This window comes from Phyllobates terribilis, unplaced genomic scaffold (genome assembly GCF_046119375.1).
Source record: "Phyllobates terribilis strain yellow unplaced genomic scaffold, ASM4611937v1 Scaffold_538__1_contigs__length_1162401, whole genome shotgun sequence".
Classification (NCBI taxonomy): domain Eukaryota; kingdom Metazoa; phylum Chordata; class Amphibia; order Anura; family Dendrobatidae; genus Phyllobates; species Phyllobates terribilis.
The window spans coordinates 481031-503513 of record NW_027363298.1 but is presented as its reverse complement, the minus strand read 5'-3'; the positions used below and the strand labels follow the sequence as shown (position 1 = coordinate 503513).

At 44.7% G+C, this 22483-nt stretch overlaps 17 non-coding genes across 17 annotated transcripts; all 17 read left to right on the top strand.

The window, feature by feature from the left end:
* The first annotated feature begins 402 nt into the window (after positions 1–402).
* On the top strand, positions 403–585 carry LOC141231855 (U2 spliceosomal RNA). Its single transcript, XR_012298153.1, has one exon. It is a non-coding gene; the product is annotated as a U2 spliceosomal RNA (small nuclear RNA).
* A 1112-nt stretch (positions 586–1697) lies between these two features.
* On the top strand, positions 1698–1888 carry LOC141232119 (U2 spliceosomal RNA). Its single transcript, XR_012298383.1, has one exon. It is a non-coding gene; the product is annotated as a U2 spliceosomal RNA (small nuclear RNA).
* A 1115-nt stretch (positions 1889–3003) lies between these two features.
* On the top strand, positions 3004–3194 carry LOC141232118 (U2 spliceosomal RNA). The gene has a single exon (XR_012298382.1). It is a non-coding gene; the product is annotated as a U2 spliceosomal RNA (small nuclear RNA).
* Positions 3195–4309: 1115 nt separating this feature from the next.
* On the top strand, positions 4310–4500 carry LOC141232117 (U2 spliceosomal RNA). The gene has a single exon (XR_012298381.1). It is a non-coding gene; the product is annotated as a U2 spliceosomal RNA (small nuclear RNA).
* Positions 4501–5615: 1115 nt separating this feature from the next.
* On the top strand, positions 5616–5806 carry LOC141232116 (U2 spliceosomal RNA). The gene has a single exon (XR_012298380.1). It is a non-coding gene; the product is annotated as a U2 spliceosomal RNA (small nuclear RNA).
* A 1115-nt stretch (positions 5807–6921) lies between these two features.
* On the top strand, positions 6922–7112 carry LOC141232114 (U2 spliceosomal RNA). The gene has a single exon (XR_012298378.1). It is a non-coding gene; the product is annotated as a U2 spliceosomal RNA (small nuclear RNA).
* A 1116-nt stretch (positions 7113–8228) lies between these two features.
* Positions 8229–8419, top strand: LOC141231687 (U2 spliceosomal RNA). The gene has a single exon (XR_012297998.1). It is a non-coding gene; the product is annotated as a U2 spliceosomal RNA (small nuclear RNA).
* A 1115-nt stretch (positions 8420–9534) lies between these two features.
* On the top strand, positions 9535–9725 carry LOC141232113 (U2 spliceosomal RNA). The gene has a single exon (XR_012298377.1). It is a non-coding gene; the product is annotated as a U2 spliceosomal RNA (small nuclear RNA).
* Positions 9726–10840: 1115 nt separating this feature from the next.
* LOC141232112 (U2 spliceosomal RNA) lies at positions 10841–11031 on the top strand. Its single transcript, XR_012298376.1, has one exon. It is a non-coding gene; the product is annotated as a U2 spliceosomal RNA (small nuclear RNA).
* A 1115-nt stretch (positions 11032–12146) lies between these two features.
* Positions 12147–12337, top strand: LOC141232111 (U2 spliceosomal RNA). Its single transcript, XR_012298375.1, has one exon. It is a non-coding gene; the product is annotated as a U2 spliceosomal RNA (small nuclear RNA).
* Positions 12338–13452: 1115 nt separating this feature from the next.
* LOC141232110 (U2 spliceosomal RNA) lies at positions 13453–13643 on the top strand. Its single transcript, XR_012298374.1, has one exon. It is a non-coding gene; the product is annotated as a U2 spliceosomal RNA (small nuclear RNA).
* Positions 13644–14759: 1116 nt separating this feature from the next.
* LOC141232109 (U2 spliceosomal RNA) lies at positions 14760–14950 on the top strand. The gene has a single exon (XR_012298373.1). It is a non-coding gene; the product is annotated as a U2 spliceosomal RNA (small nuclear RNA).
* A 1115-nt stretch (positions 14951–16065) lies between these two features.
* Positions 16066–16256, top strand: LOC141232107 (U2 spliceosomal RNA). Its single transcript, XR_012298372.1, has one exon. It is a non-coding gene; the product is annotated as a U2 spliceosomal RNA (small nuclear RNA).
* A 1115-nt stretch (positions 16257–17371) lies between these two features.
* On the top strand, positions 17372–17562 carry LOC141232106 (U2 spliceosomal RNA). The gene has a single exon (XR_012298371.1). It is a non-coding gene; the product is annotated as a U2 spliceosomal RNA (small nuclear RNA).
* A 1115-nt stretch (positions 17563–18677) lies between these two features.
* Positions 18678–18868, top strand: LOC141232105 (U2 spliceosomal RNA). The gene has a single exon (XR_012298370.1). It is a non-coding gene; the product is annotated as a U2 spliceosomal RNA (small nuclear RNA).
* Positions 18869–19983: 1115 nt separating this feature from the next.
* Positions 19984–20174, top strand: LOC141232104 (U2 spliceosomal RNA). Its single transcript, XR_012298369.1, has one exon. It is a non-coding gene; the product is annotated as a U2 spliceosomal RNA (small nuclear RNA).
* A 1115-nt stretch (positions 20175–21289) lies between these two features.
* Positions 21290–21480, top strand: LOC141232102 (U2 spliceosomal RNA). Its single transcript, XR_012298367.1, has one exon. It is a non-coding gene; the product is annotated as a U2 spliceosomal RNA (small nuclear RNA).
* The last annotated feature ends 1003 nt before the right edge of the window (positions 21481–22483 follow it).

The following is a 22483-nucleotide window of genomic DNA, read 5'->3' as shown; positions in this document are numbered from 1 at the left end:
TGGACAAAGTTAAAAAAGGAATTGCGGAAATGAAGGGAAGTGGTGTGTGTTTTGAAGCTTTTTTTCCAAAGGTAATTGCAAGTGTGAAGGCAAATAAAGAGAGGTTTTTTGAAACCTATAAGGTGGGAAGGACATGGATAGATTATGTGAATACAAACTTTGAATCTTTCTCGCAAGAGAAAGGACTGTTGGAGTATCTAACATATTATGCGTTGAAGGGAGGAATGCAGTAATGTGTTTTGTTTCCTTCCTCTATATATTATGTGTCTGAGAGGAAATACTGGTTGTTGTTTTGTTTTTTTTGTATATGCATTAAATAATGTTTTTTTGTTTTAAAATGACACGATGATGGATTTGGTCCATCACCGTTTTCAGAAGTATGGAATCGAGATGGTACTTGTAATCTGAGTGTTGTGGGAAAAAAAAAAAAAATCTGTTCTTATCAGTTTAATATCTGATACGTCCCCTATCTGGGGACCATATATTAAATGGATTTTTAGAACAGGGAGATGGAAAAAGAGCTTGCTCTGTCCACTCCATGCATTGACCTGGTATTGCAGTATCTCCAGGACCGGTGCACCCCTTCTTTAATGCAGTTTCTAAAATCAGAAAGAATTGAATTCAATGTTTTTTGTTCATTTTGCTTGTTTGTCGGATTTTGGGATGGACTCTTTGGCTTTGCTTTTCTTCTCCTCATTGGATTTTTCATGTTCAAAGTTGCAGAAGCCAGATTACAAGCTCATTTTGGTTCAACTTCAGCAACTGTGCATTGCATTGCCATGTAATGTGATGCAATGCTATCTTTCTAGCTCTCCCTTTTTACTTCCTTTTGGATAAACAGACATATTAGGCAAGCATTTTGGAGCTTTCACCTAAATAACTACAGGTGGTGAGATAAGCTGCACAATATAATTGACCTTTCGGTATATTGTTGCACACACACCATCTATTTAGCAAATGCCCTTGTTATCAACAGCAGCCTTTTAAACTCACCTGAGCTAACAGGTATGTGCGCTGGTTACTCTGCTGCGCTTAAAATTTCTTTTTTGGTTTGCTACAATGCCTTTTCTGAAACGTTGTCTCCTTCTGCTGGAACACTGACTTCTTTCATTTAATGCCTGCAGACTATAAAAGAGAACCCAACCCAAAAAGTTTGGTTGATTAGTCTGTGGCATTCTGTTAAACTGTTGCTTATGGCGGTCTCTGTGAGCTTCTCAGCGACATTCAGCCAGCCAGGTATCCTGCCTGCAGTAGATGGAATGTGGCAATGGAACGCTGGCTGCGCGTGTCATAATAGGCTCTGAGCCTTTATATACCTGTGCACAGCAGCAGCCACCTTCAGTCTGCTGCTGGACAGCCAGCAGCAGCAGCAGGAGAGGTATGTAATCAGGAGCCCTCCTGCTAAGGGTAGACAGCTGCTCGTTCCACCCCACCCCCCGCCTTAATTGGTTCTCCTCCCTTCCAACGGTGTTGAGGCGGGTGGGAACAGCAGGGGGTGAAGGTGCTGTGTTTAAAGAGGTGGAGTTATGCAGATCTAAAACGCGTGGATTGCAGCAGCAGCAAGCCGAAAAGTGCAGGCATGTAAGGGATCTAGAGATTTACAACATGTCTTCTTAACGGGAGTCCAGGAGCTCATCTCCACAAATGGACTTTTCAGGATCCTTGGGTGGCTCCGTAGTTTGAAACCAATTCTGGTTATCGCTTCTCGGCCTTTTGGCTAAGATCAAGTGTAGTATCTGTTCTTATCAGTTTAATATCTGATACGTCCCCTATCTGGGGACCATATATTAAATGGATTTTTAGAACAGGGAGATGGAAAAAGAGCTTGCTCTGTCCACTCCACGCATTGACCTGGTATTGCAGTATCTCCAGGACCGGTGCACCCCTTCTTTAATGCAGTTTCTAAAATCAGAAAGAATTGAATTCAATGTTTTTTGTTCATTTTGCTTGTTTGTCGGATTTTGGGATGGACTCTTTGGCTTTGCTTTTCTTCTCCTCATTGGATTTTTCATGTTCACAGTTGCAGAAGCCAGATTACAAGCTCATTTTGGTTCAACTTCAGCAACTGTGCATTGCATTGCCATGTAATGTGATGCAATGCTATCTTTCTAGCTCTCCCTTTTTACTTCCTTTTGGATAAACAGACATATTAGGCAAGCATTTTGGAGCTTTCACCTAAATAACTACAGGTGGTGAGATAAGCTGCACAATATAATTGACCTTTCAGTATATTGTTGCACACACACCATCTATTTAGCAAATGCCCTTGTTATCAACAGCAGCCTTTTAAACTCACCTGAGCTAACAGGTATGTGCGCTGGTTACTCTGCTGCGCTTAAAATTTCTTTTTTGGTTTGCTACAATGCCTTTTCTGAAACGTTGTCTCCTTCTGCTGGAACACTGACTTCTTTCATTTAATGCCTGCAGACTATAAAAGAGAACCCAACCCAAAAAGTTTGGTTGATTAGTCTGTGGCATTCTGTTAAACTGTTGCTTATGGCGGTCTCTGTGAGCTTCTCAGCGACATTCAGCCAGCCAGGTATCCTGCCTGCAGTAGATGGAATGTGGCAATGGAACGCTGGCTGCGCGTGTCATAATAGGCTCTGAGCCTTTATATACCTGTGCACAGCAGCAGCCACCTTCAGTCTGCTGCTGGACAGCCAGCAGCAGCAGCAGCAGGAGAGGTATGTAATCAGGAGCCCTCCTGCTAAGGGTAGACAGCTGCTCGTTCCACCCCACCCCCCGCCTTAATTGGTTCTCCTCCCTTCCAACGGTGTTGAGGCGGGTGGGAACAGCAGGGGGTGAAGGTGCTGTGTTTAAAGAGGTGGAGTTATGCAGATCTAAAACGCATGGATTGCAGCAGCAGCAAGCCGAAAAGTGCAGGCATGTAAGGGATCTAGAGGTTGACAACATGTCTTCTTAACGGGAGTCCAGGAGCTCATCTCCACAAATGGACTTTTCAGGATCCTTGGGTGGCTCCGTAGTTTGAAACCAATTCTGGTTATCGCTTCTCGGCCTTTTGGCTAAGATCAAGTGTAGTATCTGTTCTTATCAGTTTAATATCTGATACGTCCCCTATCTGGGGACCATATATTAAATGGATTTTTAGAACAGGGAGATGGAAAAAGAGCTTGCTCTGTCCACTCCACGCATTGACCTGGTATTGCAGTATCTCCAGGACCGGTGCACCCCTTCTTTAATGCAGTTTCTAAAATCAGAAAGAATTGAATTCAATGTTTTTTGTTCATTTTGCTTGTTTGTCGGATTTTGGGATGGACTCTTTGGCTTTGCTTTTCTTCTCCTCATTGGATTTTTCATGTTCAAAGTTGCAGAAGCCAGATTACAAGCTCATTTTGGTTCAACTTCAGCAACTGTGCATTGCATTGCCATGTAATGTGATGCAATGCTATCTTTCTAGCTCTCCCTTTTTACTTCCTTTTGGATAAACAGACATATTAGGCAAGCATTTTGGAGCTTTCACCTAAATAACTACAGGTGGTGAGATAAGCTGCACAATATAATTGACCTTTCAGTATATTGTTGCACACACACCATCTATTTTGCAAATGCCCTTGTTATCAACAGCAGCCTTTTAAACTCACCTGAGCTAACAGGTATGTGCGCTGGTTACTCTGCTGCGCTTAAAATTTCTTTTTTGGTTTGCTACAATGCCTTTTCTGAAACGTTGTCTCCTTCTGCTGGAACACTGACTTCTTTCATTTAATGCCTGCAGACTATAAAAGAGAACCCAACCCAAAAAGTTTGGTTGATTAGTCTGTGGCATTCTGTTAAACTGTTGCTTATGGCGGTCTCTGTGAGCTTCTCAGCGACATTCAGCCAGCCAGGTATCCTGCCTGCAGTAGATGGAATGTGGCAATGGAACGCTGGCTGCGCGTGTCATAATAGGCTCTGAGCCTTTATATACCTGTGCACAGCAGCAGCCACCTTCAGTCTGCTGCTGGACAGCCAGCAGCAGCAGCAGCAGGAGAGGTATGTAATCAGGAGCCCTCCTGCTAAGGGTAGACAGCTGCTCGTTCCACCCCACCCCCCGCCTTAATTGGTTCTCCTCCCTTCCAACGGTGTTGAGGCGGGTGGGAACAGCAGGGGGTGAAGGTGCTGTGTTTAAAGAGGTGGAGTTATGCAGATCTAAAACGCGTGGATTGCAGCAGCAGCAAGCCGAAAAGTGCAGGCATGTAAGGGATCTAGAGGTTGACAACATGTCTTCTTAACGGGAGTCCAGGAGCTCATCTCCACAAATGGACTTTTCAGGATCCTTGGGTGGCTCCGTAGTTTGAAACCAATTCTGGTTATCGCTTCTCGGCCTTTTGGCTAAGATCAAGTGTAGTATCTGTTCTTATCAGTTTAATATCTGATACGTCCCCTATCTGGGGACCATATATTAAATGGATTTTTAGAACAGGGAGATGGAAAAAGAGCTTGCTCTGTCCACTCCACGCATTGACCTGGTATTGCAGTATCTCCAGGACCGGTGCACCCCTTCTTTAATGCAGTTTCTAAAATCAGAAAGAATTGAATTCAATGTTTTTTGTTCATTTTGCTTGTTTGTCGGATTTTGGGATGGACTCTTTGGCTTTGCTTTTCTTCTCCTCATTGGATTTTTCATGTTCAAAGTTGCAGAAGCCAGATTACAAGCTCATTTTGGTTCAACTTCAGCAACTGTGCATTGCATTGCCATGTAATGTGATGCAATGCTATCTTTCTAGCTCTCCCTTTTTACTTCCTTTTGGATAAACAGACATATTAGGCAAGCATTTTGGAGCTTTCACCTAAATAACTACAGGTGGTGAGATAAGCTGCACAATATAATTGACCTTTCAGTATATTGTTGCACACACACCATCTATTTAGCAAATGCCCTTGTTATCAACAGCAGCCTTTTAAACTCACCTGAGCTAACAGGTATGTGCGCTGGTTACTCTGCTGCGCTTAAAATTTCTTTTTTGGTTTGCTACAATGCCTTTTCTGAAACGTTGTCTCCTTCTGCTGGAACACTGACTTCTTTCATTTAATGCCTGCAGACTATAAAAGAGAACCCAACCCAAAAAGTTTGGTTGATTAGTCTGTGGCATTCTGTTAAACTGTTGCTTATGGCGGTCTCTGTGAGCTTCTCAGCGACATTCAGCCAGCCAGGTATCCTGCCTGCAGTAGATGGAATGTGGCAATGGAACGCTGGCTGCGCGTGTCATAATAGGCTCTGAGCCTTTATATACCTGTGCACAGCAGCAGCCACCTTCAGTCTGCTGCTGGACAGCCAGCAGCAGCAGCAGCAGGAGAGGTATGTAATCAGGAGCCCTCCTGCTAAGGGTAGACAGCTGCTCGTTCCACCCCACCCCCCGCCTTAATTGGTTCTCCTCCCTTCCAACGGTGTTGAGGCGGGTGGGAACAGCAGGGGGTGAAGGTGCTGTGTTTAAAGAGGTGGAGTTATGCAGATCTAAAACGCGTGGATTGCAGCAGCAGCAAGCCGAAAAGTGCAGGCATGTAAGGGATCTAGAGGTTGACAACATGTCTTCTTAACGGGAGTCCAGGAGCTCATCTCCACAAATGGACTTTTCAGGATCCTTGGGTGGCTCCGTAGTTTGAAACCAATTCTGGTTATCGCTTCTCGGCCTTTTGGCTAAGATCAAGTGTAGTATCTGTTCTTATCAGTTTAATATCTGATACGTCCCCTATCTGGGGACCATATATTAAATGGATTTTTAGAACAGGGAGATGGAAAAAGAGCTTGCTCTGTCCACTCCACGCATTGACCTGGTATTGCAGTATCTCCAGGACCGGTGCACCCCTTCTTTAATGCAGTTTCTAAAATCAGAAAGAATTGAATTCAATGTTTTTTGTTCATTTTGCTTGTTTGTCGGATTTTGGGATGGACTCTTTGGCTTTGCTTTTCTTCTCCTCATTGGATTTTTCATGTTCAAAGTTGCAGAAGCCAGATTACAAGCTCATTTTGGTTCAACTTCAGCAACTGTGCATTGCATTGCCATGTAATGTGATGCAATGCTATCTTTCTAGCTCTCCCTTTTTACTTCCTTTTGGATAAACAGACATATTAGGCAAGCATTTTGGAGCTTTCACCTAAATAACTACAGGTGGTGAGATAAGCTGCACAATATAATTGACCTTTCAGTATATTGTTGCACACACACCATCTATTTAGCAAATGCCCTTGTTATCAACAGCAGCCTTTTAAACTCACCTGAGCTAACAGGTATGTGCGCTGGTTACTCTGCTGCGCTTAAAATTTCTTTTTTGGTTTGCTACAATGCCTTTTCTGAAACGTTGTCTCCTTCTGCTGGAACACTGACTTCTTTCATTTAATGCCTGCAGACTATAAAAGAGAACCCAACCCAAAAAGTTTGGTTGATTAGTCTGTGGCATTCTGTTAAACTGTTGCTTATGGCGGTCTCTGTGAGCTTCTCAGCGACATTCAGCCAGCCAGGTATCCTGCCTGCAGTAGATGGAATGTGGCAATGGAGCGCTGGCTGCGCGTGTCATAATAGGCTCTGAGCCTTTATATACCTGTGCACAGCAGCAGCCACCTTCAGTCTGCTGCTGGACAGCCAGCAGCAGCAGCAGCAGGAGAGGTATGTAATCAGGAGCCCTCCTGCTAAGGGTAGACAGCTGCTCGTTCCACCCCACCCCCCGCCTTAATTGGTTCTCCTCCCTTCCAACGGTGTTGAGGCGGGTGGGAACAGCAGGGGGTGAAGGTGCTGTGTTTAAAGAGGTGGAGTTATGCAGATCTAAAACGCGTGGATTGCAGCAGCAGCAAGCCGAAAAGTGCAGGCATGTAAGGGATCTAGAGGTTGACAACATGTCTTCTTAACGGGAGTCCAGGAGCTCATCTCCACAAATGGACTTTTCAGGATCCTTGGGTGGCTCCGTAGTTTGAAACCAATTCTGGTTATCGCTTCTCGGCCTTTTGGCTAAGATCAAGTGTAGTATCTGTTCTTATCAGTTTAATATCTGATACGTCCCCTATCTGGGGACCATATATTAAATGGATTTTTAGAACAGGGAGATGGAAAAAGAGCTTGCTCTGTCCACTCCACGCATTGACCTGGTATTGCAGTATCTCCAGGACCGGTGCACCCCTTCTTTAATGCAGTTTCTAAAATCAGAAAGAATTGAATTCAATGTTTTTTGTTCATTTTGCTTGTTTGTCGGATTTTGGGATGGACTCTTTGGCTTTGCTTTTCTTCTCCTCATTGGATTTTTCATGTTCAAAGTTGCAGAAGCCAGATTACAAGCTCATTTTGGTTCAACTTCAGCAACTGTGCATTGCATTGCCATGTAATGTGATGCAATGCTATCTTTCTAGCTCTCCCTTTTTACTTCCTTTTGGATAAACAGACATATTAGGCAAGCATTTTGGAGCTTTCACCTAAATAACTACAGGTGGTGAGATAAGCTGCACAATATAATTGACCTTTCAGTATATTGTTGCACACACACCATCTATTTAGCAAATGCCCTTGTTATCAACAGCAGCCTTTTAAACTCACCTGAGCTAACAGGTATGTGCGCTGGTTACTCTGCTGCGCTTAAAATTTCTTTTTTGGTTTGCTACAATGCCTTTTCTGAAACGTTGTCTCCTTCTGCTGGAACACTGACTTCTTTCATTTAATGCCTGCAGACTATAAAAGAGAACCCAACCCAAAAAGTTTGGTTGATTAGTCTGTGGCATTCTGTTAAACTGTTGCTTATGGCGGTCTCTGTGAGCTTCTCAGCGACATTCAGCCAGCCAGGTATCCTGCCTGCAGTAGATGGAATGTGGCAATGGAACGCTGGCTGCGCGTGTCATAATAGGCTCTGAGCCTTTATATACCTGTGCACAGCAGCAGCCACCTTCAGTCTGCTGCTGGACAGCCAGCAGCAGCAGCAGCAGGAGAGGTATGTAATCAGGAGCCCTCCTGCTAAGGGTAGACAGCTGCTCGTTCCACCCCACCCCCCGCCTTAATTGGTTCTCCTCCCTTCCAACGGTGTTGAGGCGGGTGGGAACAGCAGGGGGGTGAAGGTGCTGTGTTTAAAGAGGTGGAGTTATGCAGATCTAAAACGCGTGGATTGCAGCAGCAGCAAGCCGAAAAGTGCAGGCATGTAAGGGATCTAGAGGTTGACAACATGTCTTCTTAACGGGAGTCCAGGAGCTCATCTCCACAAATGGACTTTTCAGGATCCTTGGGTGGCTCCGTAGTTTGAAACCAATTCTGGTTATCGCTTCTCGGCCTTTTGGCTAAGATCAAGTGTAGTATCTGTTCTTATCAGTTTAATATCTGATACGTCCCCTATCTGGGGACCATATATTAAATGGATTTTTAGAACAGGGAGATGGAAAAAGAGCTTGCTCTGTCCACTCCACGCACTGACCTGGTATTGCAGTATCTCCAGGACCGGTGCACCCCTTCTTTAATGCAGTTTCTAAAATCAGAAAGAATTGAATTCAATGTTTTTTGTTCATTTTGCTTGTTTGTCGGATTTTGGGATGGACTCTTTGGCTTTGCTTTTCTTCTCCTCATTGGATTTTTCATGTTCAAAGTTGCAGAAGCCAGATTACAAGCTCATTTTGGTTCAACTTCAGCAACTGTGCATTGCATTGCCATGTAATGTGATGCAATGCTATCTTTCTAGCTCTCCCTTTTTACTTCCTTTTGGATAAACAGACATATTAGGCAAGCATTTTGGAGCTTTCACCTAAATAACTACAGGTGGTGAGATAAGCTGCACAATATAATTGACCTTTCAGTATATTGTTGCACACACACCATCTATTTAGCAAATGCCCTTGTTATCAACAGCAGCCTTTTAAACTCACCTGAGCTAACAGGTATGTGCGCTGGTTACTCTGCTGCGCTTAAAATTTCTTTTTTGGTTTGCTACAATGCCTTTTCTGAAACGTTGTCTCCTTCTGCTGGAACACTGACTTCTTTCATTTAATGCCTGCAGACTATAAAAGAGAACCCAACCCAAAAAGTTTGGTTGATTAGTCTGTGGCATTCTGTTAAACTGTTGCTTATGGCGGTCTCTGTGAGCTTCTCAGCGACATTCAGCCAGCCAGGTATCCTGCCTGCAGTAGATGGAATGTGGCAATGGAACGCTGGCTGCGCGTGTCATAATAGGCTCTGAGCCTTTATATACCTGTGCACAGCAGCAGCCACCTTCAGTCTGCTGCTGGACAGCCAGCAGCAGCAGCAGCAGGAGAGGTATGTAATCAGGAGCCCTCCTGCTAAGGGTAGACAGCTGCTCGTTCCACCCCACCCCCCGCCTTAATTGGTTCTCCTCCCTTCCAACGGTGTTGAGGCGGGTGGGAACAGCAGGGGGTGAAGGTGCTGTGTTTAAAGAGGTGGAGTTATGCAGATCTAAAACGCGTGGATTGCAGCAGCAGCAAGCCGAAAAGTGCAGGCATGTAAGGGATCTAGAGGTTGACAACATGTCTTCTTAACGGGAGTCCAGGAGCTCATCTCCACAAATGGACTTTTCAGGATCCTTGGGTGGCTCCGTAGTTTGAAACCAATTCTGGTTATCGCTTCTCGGCCTTTTGGCTAAGATCAAGTGTAGTATCTGTTCTTATCAGTTTAATATCTGATACGTCCCCTATCTGGGGACCATATATTAAATGGATTTTTAGAACAGGGAGATGGAAAAAGAGCTTGCTCTGTCCACTCCACGCATTGACCTGGTATTGCAGTATCTCCAGGACCGGTGCACCCCTTCTTTAATGCAGTTTCTAAAATCAGAAAGAATTGAATTCAATGTTTTTTGTTCATTATGCTTGTTTGTCGGATTTTGGGATGGACTCTTTGGCTTTGCTTTTCTTCTCCTCATTGGATTTTTCATGTTCAAAGTTGCAGAAGCCAGATTACAAGCTCATTTTGGTTCAACTTCAGCAACTGTGCATTGCATTGCCATGTAATGTGATGCAATGCTATCTTTCTAGCTCTCCCTTTTTACTTCCTTTTGGATAAACAGACATATTAGGCAAGCATTTTGGAGCTTTCACCTAAATAACTACAGGTGGTGAGATAAGCTGCACAATATAATTGACCTTTCAGTATATTGTTGCACACACACCATCTATTTAGCAAATGCCCTTGTTATCAACAGCAGCCTTTTAAACTCACCTGAGCTAACAGGTATGTGCGCTGGTTACTCTGCTGCGCTTAAAATTTCTTTTTTGGTTTGCTACAATGCCTTTTCTGAAACGTTGTCTCCTTCTGCTGGAACACTGACTTCTTTCATTTAATGCCTGCAGACTATAAAAGAGAACCCAACCCAAAAAGTTTGGTTGATTAGTCTGTGGCATTCTGTTAAACTGTTGCTTATGGCGGTCTCTGTGAGCTTCTCAGCGACATTCAGCCAGCCAGGTATCCTGCCTGCAGTAGATGGAATGTGGCAATGGAACGCTGGCTGCGCGTGTCATAATAGGCTCTGAGCCTTTATATACCTGTTCACAGCAGCAGCCACCTTCAGTCTGCTGCTGGACAGCCAGCAGCAGCAGCAGCAGGAGAGGTATGTAATCAGGAGCCCTCCTGCTAAGGGTAGACAGCTGCTCGTTCCACCCCACCCCCCGCCTTAATTGGTTCTCCTCCCTTCCAACGGTGTTGAGGCGGGTGGGAACAGCAGGGGGTGAAGGTGCTGTGTTTAAAGAGGTGGAGTTATGCAGATCTAAAACGCGTGGATTGCAGCAGCAGCAAGCCGAAAAGTGCAGGCATGTAAGGGATCTAGAGGTTGACAACATGTCTTCTTAACGGGAGTCCAGGAGCTCATCTCCACAAATGGACTTTTCAGGATCCTTGGGTGGCTCCGTAGTTTGAAACCAATTCTGGTTATCGCTTCTCGGCCTTTTGGCTAAGATCAAGTGTAGTATCTGTTCTTATCAGTTTAATATCTGATACGTCCCCTATCTGGGGACCATATATTAAATGGATTTTTAGAACAGGGAGATGGAAAAAGAGCTTGCTCTGTCCACTCCACGCATTGACCTGGTATTGCAGTATCTCCAGGACCGGTGCACCCCTTCTTTAATGCAGTTTCTAAAATCAGAAAGAATTGAATTCAATGTTTTTTGTTCATTTTGCTTGTTTGTCGGATTTTGGGATGGACTCTTTGGCTTTGCTTTTCTTCTCCTCATTGGATTTTTCATGTTCAAAGTTGCAGAAGCCAGATTACAAGCTCATTTTGGTTCAACTTCAGCAACTGTGCATTGCATTGCCATGTAATGTGATGCAATGCTATCTTTCTAGCTCTCCCTTTTTACTTCCTTTTGGATAAACAGACATATTAGGCAAGCATTTTGGAGCTTTCACCTAAATAACTACAGGTGGTGAGATAAGCTGCACAATATAATTGACCTTTCAGTATATTGTTGCACACACACCATCTATTTAGCAAATGCCCTTGTTATCAACAGCAGCCTTTTAAACTCACCTGAGCTAACAGGTATGTGCGCTGGTTACTCTGCTGCGCTTAAAATTTCTTTTTTGGTTTGCTACAATGCCTTTTCTGAAACGTTGTCTCCTTCTGCTGGAACACTGACTTCTTTCATTTAATGCCTGCAGACTATAAAAGAGAACCCAACCCAAAAAGTTTGGTTGATTAGTCTGTGGCATTCTGTTAAACTGTTGCTTATGGCGGTCTCTGTGAGCTTCTCAGCGACATTCAGCCAGCCAGGTATCCTGCCTGCAGTAGATGGAATGTGGCAATGGAACGCTGGCTGCGCGTGTCATAATAGTCTCTGAGCCTTTATATACCTGTGCACAGCAGCAGCCACCTTCAGTCTGCTGCTGGACAGCCAGCAGCAGCAGCAGCAGGAGAGGTATGTAATCAGGAGCCCTCCTGCTAAGGGTAGACAGCTGCTCGTTCCACCCCACCCCCCGCCTTAATTGGTTCTCCTCCCTTCCAACGGTGTTGAGGCGGGTGGGAACAGCAGGGGGTGAAGGTGCTGTGTTTAAAGAGGTGGAGTTATGCAGATCTAAAACGCGTGGATTGCAGCAGCAGCAAGCCGAAAAGTGCAGGCATGTAAGGGATCTAGAGGTTGACAACATGTCTTCTTAACGGGAGTCCAGGAGCTCATCTCCACAAATGGACTTTTCAGGATCCTTGGGTTGCTCCGTAGTTTGAAACCAATTCTGGTTATCGCTTCTCGGCCTTTTGGCTAAGATCAAGTGTAGTATCTGTTCTTATCAGTTTAATATCTGATACGTCCCCTATCTGGGGACCATATATTAAATGGATTTTTAGAACAGGGAGATGGAAAAAGAGCTTGCTCTGTCCACTCCACGCATTGACCTGGTATTGCAGTATCTCCAGGACCGGTGCACCCCTTCTTTAATGCAGTTTCTAAAATCAGAAAGAATTGAATTCAATGTTTTTTGTTCATTATGCTTGTTTGTCGGATTTTGGGATGGACTCTTTGGCTTTGCTTTTCTTCTCCTCATTGGATTTTTCATGTTCAAAGTTGCAGAAGCCAGATTACAAGCTCATTTTGGTTCAACTTCAGCAACTGTGCATTGCATTGCCATGTAATGTGATGCAATGCTATCTTTCTAGCTCTCCCTTTTTACTTCCTTTTGGATAAACAGACATATTAGGCAAGCATTTTGGAGCTTTCACCTAAATGACTACAGGTGGTGAGATAAGCTGCACAATATAATTGACCTTTCAGTATATTGTTGCACACACACCATCTATTTAGCAAATGCCCTTGTTATCAACAGCAGCCTTTTAAACTCACCTGAGCTAACAGGTATGTGCGCTGGTTACTCTGCTGCGCTTAAAATTTCTTTTTTGGTTTGCTACAATGCCTTTTCTGAAACGTTGTCTCCTTCTGCTGGAACACTGACTTCTTTCATTTAATGCCTGCAGACTATAAAAGAGAACCCAACCCAAAAAGTTTGGTTGATTAGTCTGTGGCATTCTGTTAAACTGTTGCTTATGGCGGTCTCTGTGAGCTTCTCAGCGACATTCAGCCAGCCAGGTATCCTGCCTGCAGTAGATGGAATGTGGCAATGGAACGCTGGCTGCGCGTGTCATAATAGGCTCTGAGCCTTTATATACCTGTGCACAGCAGCAGCCACCTTCAGTCTGCTGCTGGACAGCCAGCAGCAGCAGCAGCAGGAGAGGTATGTAATCAGGAGCCCTCCTGCTAAGGGTAGACAGCTGCTCGTTCCACCCCACCCCCCGCCTTAATTGGTTCTCCTCCCTTCCAACGGTGTTGAGGCGGGTGGGAACAGCAGGGGGTGAAGGTGCTGTGTTTAAAGAGGTGGAGTTATGCAGATCTAAAACGCGTGGATTGCAGCAGCAGCAAGCCGAAAAGTGCAGGCATGTAAGGGATCTAGAGGTTGACAACATGTCTTCTTAACGGGAGTCCAGGAGCTCATCTCCACAAATGGACTTTTCAGGATCCTTGGGTGGCTCCGTAGTTTGAAACCAATTCTGGTTATCGCTTCTCGGCCTTTTGGCTAAGATCAAGTGTAGTATCTGTTCTTATCAGTTTAATATCTGATACGTCCCCTATCTGGGGACCATATATTAAATGGATTTTTAGAACAGGGAGATGGAAAAAGAGCTTGCTCTGTCCACTCCACGCATTGACCTGGTATTGCAGTATCTCCAGGACCGGTGCACCCCTTCTTTAATGCAGTTTCTAAAATCAGAAAGAATTGAATTCAATGTTTTTTGTTCATTTTGCTTGTTTGTCGGATTTTGGGATGGACTCTTTGGCTTTGCTTTTCTTCTCCTCATTGGATTTTTCATGTTCAAAGTTGCAGAAGCCAGATTACAAGCTCATTTTGGTTCAACTTCAGCAACTGTGCATTGCATTGCCATGTAATGTGATGCAATGCTATCTTTCTAGCTCTCCCTTTTTACTTCCTTTTGGATAAACAGACATATTAGGCAAGCATTTTGGAGCTTTCACCTAAATAACTACAGGTGGTGAGATAAGCTGCACAATATAATTGACCTTTCAGTATATTGTTGCACACACACCATCTATTTAGCAAATGCCCTTGTTATCAACAGCAGCCTTTTAAACTCACCTGAGCTAACAGGTATGTGCGCTGGTTACTCTGCTGCGCTTAAAATTTCTTTTTTGGTTTGCTACAATGCCTTTTCTGAAACGTTGTCTCCTTCTGCTGGAACACTGACTTCTTTCATTTAATGCCTGCAGACTATAAAAGAGAACCCAACCCAAAAAGTTTGGTTGATTAGTCTGTGGCATTCTGTTAAACTGTTGCTTATGGCGGTCTCTGTGAGCTTCTCAGCGACATTCAGCCAGCCAGGTATCCTGCCTGCAGTAGATGGAATGTGGCAATGGAACGCTGGCTGCGCGTGTCATAATAGGCTCTGAGCCTTTATATACCTGTGCACAGCAGCAGCCACCTTCAGTCTGCTGCTGGACAGCCAGCAGCAGCAGCAGCAGGAGAGGTATGTAATCAGGAGCCCTCCTGCTAAGGGTAGACAGCTGCTCGTTCCACCCCACCCCCCCGCCTTAATTGGTTCTCCTCCCTTCCAACGGTGTTGAGGCGGGTGGGAACAGCAGGGGGTGAAGGTGCTGTGTTTAAAGAGGTGGAGTTATGCAGATCTAAAACGCGTGGATTGCAGCAGCAGCAAGCCGAAAAGTGCAGGCATGTAAGGGATCTAGAGGTTGACAACATGTCTTCTTAACGGGAGTCCAGGAGCTCATCTCCACAAATGGACTTTTCAGGATCCTTGGGTGGCTCCGTAGTTTGAAACCAATTCTGGTTATCGCTTCTCGGCCTTTTGGCTAAGATCAAGTGTAGTATCTGTTCTTATCAGTTTAATATCTGATACGTCCCCTATCTGGGGACCATATATTAAATGGATTTTTAGAACAGGGAGATGGAAAAAGAGCTTGCTCTGTCCACTCCACGCATTGACCTGGTATTGCAGTATCTCCAGGACCGGTGCACCCCTTCTTTAATGCAGTTTCTAAAATCAGAAAGAATTGAATTCAATGTTTTTTGTTCATTTTGCTTGTTTGTCGGATTTTGGGATGGACTCTTTGGCTTTGCTTTTCTTCTCCTCATTGGATTTTTCATGTTCAAAGTTGCAGAAGCCAGATTACAAGCTCATTTTGGTTCAACTTCAGCAACTGTGCATTGCATTGCCATGTAATGTGATGCAATGCTATCTTTCTAGCTCTCCCTTTTTACTTCCTTTTGGATAAACAGACATATTAGGCAAGCATTTTGGAGCTTTCACCTAAATAACTACAGGTGGTGAGATAAGCTGCACAATATAATTGACCTTTCAGTATATTGTTGCACACACACCATCTATTTAGCAAATGCCCTTGTTATCAACAGCAGCCTTTTAAACTCACCTGAGCTAACAGGTATGTGCGCTGGTTACTCTGCTGCGCTTAAAATTTCTTTTTTGGTTTGCTACAATGCCTTTTCTGAAACGTTGTCTCCTTCTGCTGGAACACTGACTTCTTTCATTTAATGCCTGCAGACTATAAAAGAGAACCCAACCCAAAAAGTTTGGTTGATTAGTCTGTGGCATTCTGTTAAACTGTTGCTTATGGCGGTCTCTGTGAGCTTCTCAGCGACATTCAGCCAGCCAGGTATCCTGCCTGCAGTAGATGGAATGTGGCAATGGAACGCTGGCTGCGCGTGTCATAATAGGCTCTGAGCCTTTATATACCTGTGCACAGCAGCAGCCACCTTCAGTCTGCTGCTGGACAGCCAGCAGCAGCAGCAGCAGGAGAGGTATGTAATCAGGAGCCCTCCTGCTAAGGGTAGACAGCTGCTCGTTCCACCCCACCCCCCGCCTTAATTGGTTCTCCTCCCTTCCAACGGTGTTGAGGCGCGTGGGAACAGCAGGGGGTGAAGGTGCTGTGTTTAAAGAGGTGGAGTTATGCAGATCTAAAACGCGTGGATTGCAGCAGCAGCAAGCCGAAAAGTGCAGGCATGTAAGGGATCTAGAGGTTGACAACATGTCTTCTTAACGGGAGTCCAGGAGCTCATCTCCACAAATGGACTTTTCAGGATCCTTGGGTGGCTCCGTAGTTTGAAACCAATTCTGGTTATCGCTTCTCGGCCTTTTGGCTAAGATCAAGTGTAGTATCTGTTCTTATCAGTTTAATATCTGATACGTCCCCTATCTGGGGACCATATATTAAATGGATTTTTAGAACAGGGAGATGGAAAAAGAGCTTGCTCTGTCCACTCCACGCATTGACCTGGTATTGCAGTATCTCCAGGACCGGTGCACCCCTTCTTTAATGCAGTTTCTAAAATCAGAAAGAATTGAATTCAATGTTTTTTGTTCATTTTGCTTGTTTGTCGGATTTTGGGATGGACTCTTTGGCTTTGCTTTTCTTCTCCTCATTGGATTTTTCATGTTCAAAGTTGCAGAAGCCAGATTACAAGCTCATTTTGGTTCAACTTCAGCAACTGTGCATTGCATTGCCATGTAATGTGATGCAATGCTATCTTTCTAGCTCTCCCTTTTTACTTCCTTTTGGATAAACAGACATATTAGGCAAGCATTTTGGAGCTTTCACCTAAATAACTACAGGTGGTGAGATAAGCTGCACAATATAATTGACCTTTCAGTATATTGTTGCACACACACCATCTATTTAGCAAATGCCCTTGTTATCAACAGCAGCCTTTTAAACTCACCTGAGCTAACAGGTATGTGCGCTGGTTACTCTGCTGCGCTTAAAATTTCTTTTTTGGTTTGCTACAATGCCTTTTCTGAAACGTTGTCTCCTTCTGCTGGAACACTGACTTCTTTCATTTAATGCCTGCAGACTATAAAAGAGAACCCAACCCAAAAAGTTTGGTTGATTAGTCTGTGGCATTCTGTTAAACTGTTGCTTATGGCGGTCTCTGTGAGCTTCTCAGCGACATTCAGCCAGCCAGGTATCCTGCCTGCAGTAGATGGAATGTGGCAATGGAACGCTGGCTGCGCGTGTCATAATAGGCTCTGAGCCTTTATATACCTGTGCACAGCAGCAGCCACCTTCAGTCTGCTGCTGGACAGCCAGCAGCAGCAGCAGCAGGAGAGGTATGTAATCAGGAGCCCTCCTGCTAAGGGTAGACAGCTGCTCGTTCCACCCCACCCCCCGCCTTAATTGGTTCTCCTCCCTTCCAACGGTGTTGAGGCGGGTGGGAACAGCAGGGGGTGAAGGTGCTGTGTTTAAAGAGGTGGAGTTATGCAGATCTAAAACGCGTGGATTGCAGCAGCAGCAAGCCGAAAAGTGCAGGCATGTAAGGGATCTAGAGGTTGACAACATGTCTTCTTAACGGGAGTCCAGGAGCTCATCTCCACAAATGGACTTTTCAGGATCCTTGGGTGGCTCCGTAGTTTGAAACCAATTCTGGTTATCGCTTCTCGGCCTTTTGGCTAAGATCAAGTGTAGTATCTGTTCTTATCAGTTTAATATCTGATACGTCCCCTATCTGGGGACCATATATTAAATGGATTTTTAGAACAGGGAGATGGAAAAAGAGCTTGCTCTGTCCACTCCACGCATTGACCTGGTATTGCAGTATCTCCAGGACCGGTGCACCCCTTCTTTAATGCAGTTTCTAAAATCAGAAAGAATTGAATTCAATGTTTTTTGTTCATTTTGCTTGTTTGTCGGATTTTGGGATGGACTCTTTGGCTTTGCTTTTCTTCTCCTCATTGGATTTTTCATGTTCAAAGTTGCAGAAGCCAGATTACAAGCTCATTTTGGTTCAACTTCAGCAACTGTGCATTGCATTGCCATGTAATGTGATGCAATGCTATCTTTCTAGCTCTCCCTTTTTACTTCCTTTTGGATAAACAGACATATTAGGCAAGCATTTTGGAGCTTTCACCTAAATAACTACAGGTGGTGAGATAAGCTGCACAATATAATTGACCTTTCAGTATATTGTTGCACACACACCATCTATTTAGCAAATGCCCTTGTTATCAACAGCAGCCTTTTAAACTCACCTGAGCTAACAGGTATGTGCGCTGGTTACTCTGCTGCGCTTAAAATTTCTTTTTTGGTTTGCTACAATGCCTTTTCTGAAACGTTGTCTCCTTCTGCTGGAACACTGACTTCTTTCATTTAATGCCTGCAGACTATAAAAGAGAACCCAACCCAAAAAGTTTGGTTGATTAGTCTGTGGCATTCTGTTAAACTGTTGCTTATGGCGGTCTCTGTGAGCTTCTCAGCGACATTCAGCCAGCCAGGTATCCTGCCTGCAGTAGATGGAATGTGGCAATGGAACGCTGGCTGCGCGTGTCATAATAGGCTCTGAGCCTTTATATACCTGTGCACAGCAGCAGCCACCTTCAGTCTGCTGCTGGACAGCCAGCAGCAGCAGCAGCAGGAGAGGTATGTAATCAGGAGCCCTCCTGCTAAGGGTAGACAGCTGCTCGTTCCACCCCACCCCCCGCCTTAATTGGTTCTCCTCCCTTCCAACGGTGTTGAGGCGGGTGGGAACAGCAGGGGGTGAAGGTGCTGTGTTTAAAGAGGTGGAGTTATGCAGATCTAAAACGCGTGGATTGCAGCAGCAGCAAGCCGAAAAGTGCAGGCATGTAAGGGATCTAGAGGTTGACAACATGTCTTCTTAACGGGAGTCCAGGAGCTCATCTCCACAAATGGACTTTTCAGGATCCTTGGGTGGCTCCGTAGTTTGAAACCAATTCTGGTTATCGCTTCTCGGCCTTTTGGCTAAGATCAAGTGTAGTATCTGTTCTTATCAGTTTAATATCTGATACGTCCCCTATCTGGGGACCATATATTAAATGGATTTTTAGAACAGGGAGATGGAAAAAGAGCTTGCTCTGTCCACTCCACGCATTGACCTGGTATTGCAGTATCTCCAGGACCGGTGCACCCCTTCTTTAATGCAGTTTCTAAAATCAGAAAGAATTGAATTCAATGTTTTTTGTTCATTTTGCTTGTTTGTCGGATTTTGGGATGGACTCTTTGGCTTTGCTTTTCTTCTCCTCATTGGATTTTTCATGTTCAAAGTTGCAGAAGCCAGATTACAAGCTCATTTTGGTTCAACTTCAGCAACTGTGCATTGCATTGCCATGTAATGTGATGCAATGCTATCTTTCTAGCTCTCCCTTTTTACTTCCTTTTGGATAAACAGACATATTAGGCAAGCATTTTGGAGCTTTCACCTAAATAACTACAGGTGGTGAGATAAGCTGCACAATATAATTGACCTTTCAGTATATTGTTGCACACACACCATCTATTTAGCAAATGCCCTTGTTATCAACAGCAGCCTTTTAAACTCACCTGAGCTAACAGGTATGTGCGCTGGTTACTCTGCTGCGCTTAAAATTTCTTTTTTGGTTTGCTACAATGCCTTTTCTGAAACGTTGTCTCCTTCTGCTGGAACACTGACTTCTTTCATTTAATGCCTGCAGACTATAAAAGAGAACCCAACCCAAAAAGTTTGGTTGATTAGTCTGTGGCATTCTGTTAAACTGTTGCTTATGGCGGTCTCTGTGAGCTTCTCAGCGACATTCAGCCAGCCAGGTATCCTGCCTGCAGTAGATGGAATGTGGCAATGGAACGCTGGCTGCGCGTGTCATAATAGGCTCTGAGCCTTTATATACCTGTGCACAGCAGCAGCCACCTTCAGTCTGCTGCTGGACAGCCAGCAGCAGCAGCAGCAGGAGAGGTATGTAATCAGGAGCCCTCCTGCTAAGGGTAGACAGCTGCTCGTTCCACCCCACCCCCCGCCTTAATTGGTTCTCCTCCCTTCCAACGGTGTTGAGGCGGGTGGGAACAGCAGGGGGTGAAGGTGCTGTGTTTAAAGAGGTGGAGTTATGCAGATCTAAAACGCGTGGATTGCAGCAGCAGCAAGCCGAAAAGTGCAGGCATGTAAGGGATCTAGAGGTTGACAACATGTCTTCTTAACGGGAGTCCAGGAGCTCATCTCCACAAATGGACTTTTCAGGATCCTTGGGTGGCTCCGTAGTTTGAAACCAATTCTGGTTATCGCTTCTCGGCCTTTTGGCTAAGATCAAGTGTAGTATCTGTTCTTATCAGTTTAATATCTGATACGTCCCCTATCTGGGGACCATATATTAAATGGATTTTTAGAACAGGGAGATGGAAAAAGAGCTTGCTCTGTCCACTCCACGCATTGACCTGGTATTGCAGTATCTCCAGGACCGGTGCACCCCTTCTTTAATGCAGTTTCTAAAATCAGAAAGAATTGAATTCAATGTTTTTTGTTCATTTTGCTTGTTTGTCGGATTTTGGGATGGACTCTTTGGCTTTGCTTTTCTTCTCCTCATTGGATTTTTCATGTTCAAAGTTGCAGAAGCCAGATTACAAGCTCATTTTGGTTCAACTTCAGCAACTGTGCATTGCATTGCCATGTAATGTGATGCAATGCTATCTTTCTAGCTCTCCCTTTTTACTTCCTTTTGGATAAACAGACATATTAGGCAAGCATTTTGGAGCTTTCACCTAAATAACTACAGGTGGTGAGATAAGCTGCACAATATAATTGACCTTTCAGTATATTGTTGCACACACACCATCTATTTAGCAAATGCCCTTGTTATCAACAGCAGCCTTTTAAACTCACCTGAGCTAACAGGTATGTGCGCTGGTTACTCTGCTGCGCTTAAAATTTCTTTTTTGGTTTGCTACAATGCCTTTTCTGAAACGTTGTCTCCTTCTGCTGGAACACTGACTTCTTTCATTTAATGCCTGCAGACTATAAAAGAGAACCCAACCCAAAAAGTTTGGTTGATTAGTCTGTGGCATTCTGTTAAACTGTTGCTTATGGCGGTCTCTGTGAGCTTCTCAGCGACATTCAGCCAGCCAGGTATCCTGCCTGCAGTAGATGGAATGTGGCAATGGAACGCTGGCTGCGCGTGTCATAATAGGCTCTGAGCCTTTATATACCTGTGCACAGCAGCAGCCACCTTCAGTCTGCTGCTGGACAGCCAGCAGCAGCAGCAGCAGGAGAGGTATGTAATCAGGAGCCCTCCTGCTAAGGGTAGACAGCTGCTCGTTCCACCCCACCCCCCGCCTTAATTGGTTCTCCTCCCTTCCAACGGTGTTGAGGCGGGTGGGAACAGCAGGGGGTGAAGGTGCTGTGTTTAAAGAGGTGGAGTTATGCAGATCTAAAACGCGTGGATTGCAGCAGCAGCAAGCCGAAAAGTGCAGGCATGTAAGGGATCTAGAGGTTGACAACATGTCTTCTTAACGGGAGTCCAGGAGCTCATCTCCACAAATGGACTTTTCAGGATCCTTGGGTGGCTCCGTAGTTTGAAACCAATTCTGGTTATCGCTTCTCGGCCTTTTGGCTAAGATCAAGTGTAGTATCTGTTCTTATCAGTTTAATATCTGATACGTCCCCTATCTGGGGACCATATATTAAATGGATTTTTAGAACAGGGAGATGGAAAAAGAGCTTGCTCTGTCCACTCCACGCATTGACCTGGTATTGCAGTATCTCCAGGACCGGTGCACCCCTTCTTTAATGCAGTTTCTAAAATCAGAAAGAATTGAATTCAATGTTTTTTGTTCATTTTGCTTGTTTGTCGGATTTTGGGATGGACTCTTTGGCTTTGCTTTTCTTCTCCTCATTGGATTTTTCATGTTCAAAGTTGCAGAAGCCAGATTACAAGCTCATTTTGGTTCAACTTCAGCAACTGTGCATTGCATTGCCATGTAATGTGATGCAATGCTATCTTTCTAGCTCTCCCTTTTTACTTCCTTTTGGATAAACAGACATATTAGGCAAGCATTTTGGAGCTTTCACCTAAATAACTACAGGTGGTGAGATAAGCTGCACAATATAATTGACCTTTCAGTATATTGTTGCACACACACCATCTATTTAGCAAATGCCCTTGTTATCAACAGCAGCCTTTTAAACTCACCTGAGCTAACAGGTATGTGCGCTGGTTACTCTGCTGCGCTTAAAATTTCTTTTTTGGTTTGCTACAATGCCTTTTCTGAAACGTTGTCTCCTTCTGCTGGAACACTGACTTCTTTCATTTAATGCCTGCAGACTATAAAAGAGAACCCAACCCAAAAAGTTTGGTTGATTAGTCTGTGGCATTCTGTTAAACTGTTGCTTATGGCGGTCTCTGTGAGCTTCTCAGCGACATTCAGCCAGCCAGGTATCCTGCCTGCAGTAGATGGAATGTGGCAATGGAACGCTGGCTGCGCGTGTCATAATAGGCTCTGAGCCTTTATATACCTGTGCACAGCAGCAGCCACCTTCAGTCTGCTGCTGGACAGCCAGCAGCAGCAGCAGCAGGAGAGGTATGTAATCAGGAGCCCTCCTGCTAAGGGTAGACAGCTGCTCGTTCCACCCCACCCCCCGCCTTAATTGGTTCTCCTCCCTTCCAACGGTGTTGAGGCGGGTGGGAACAGCAGGGGGTGAAGGTGCTGTGTTTAAAGAGGTGGAGTTATGCAGATCTAAAACGCGTGGATTGCAGCAGCAGCAAGCCGAAAAGTGCAGGCATGTAA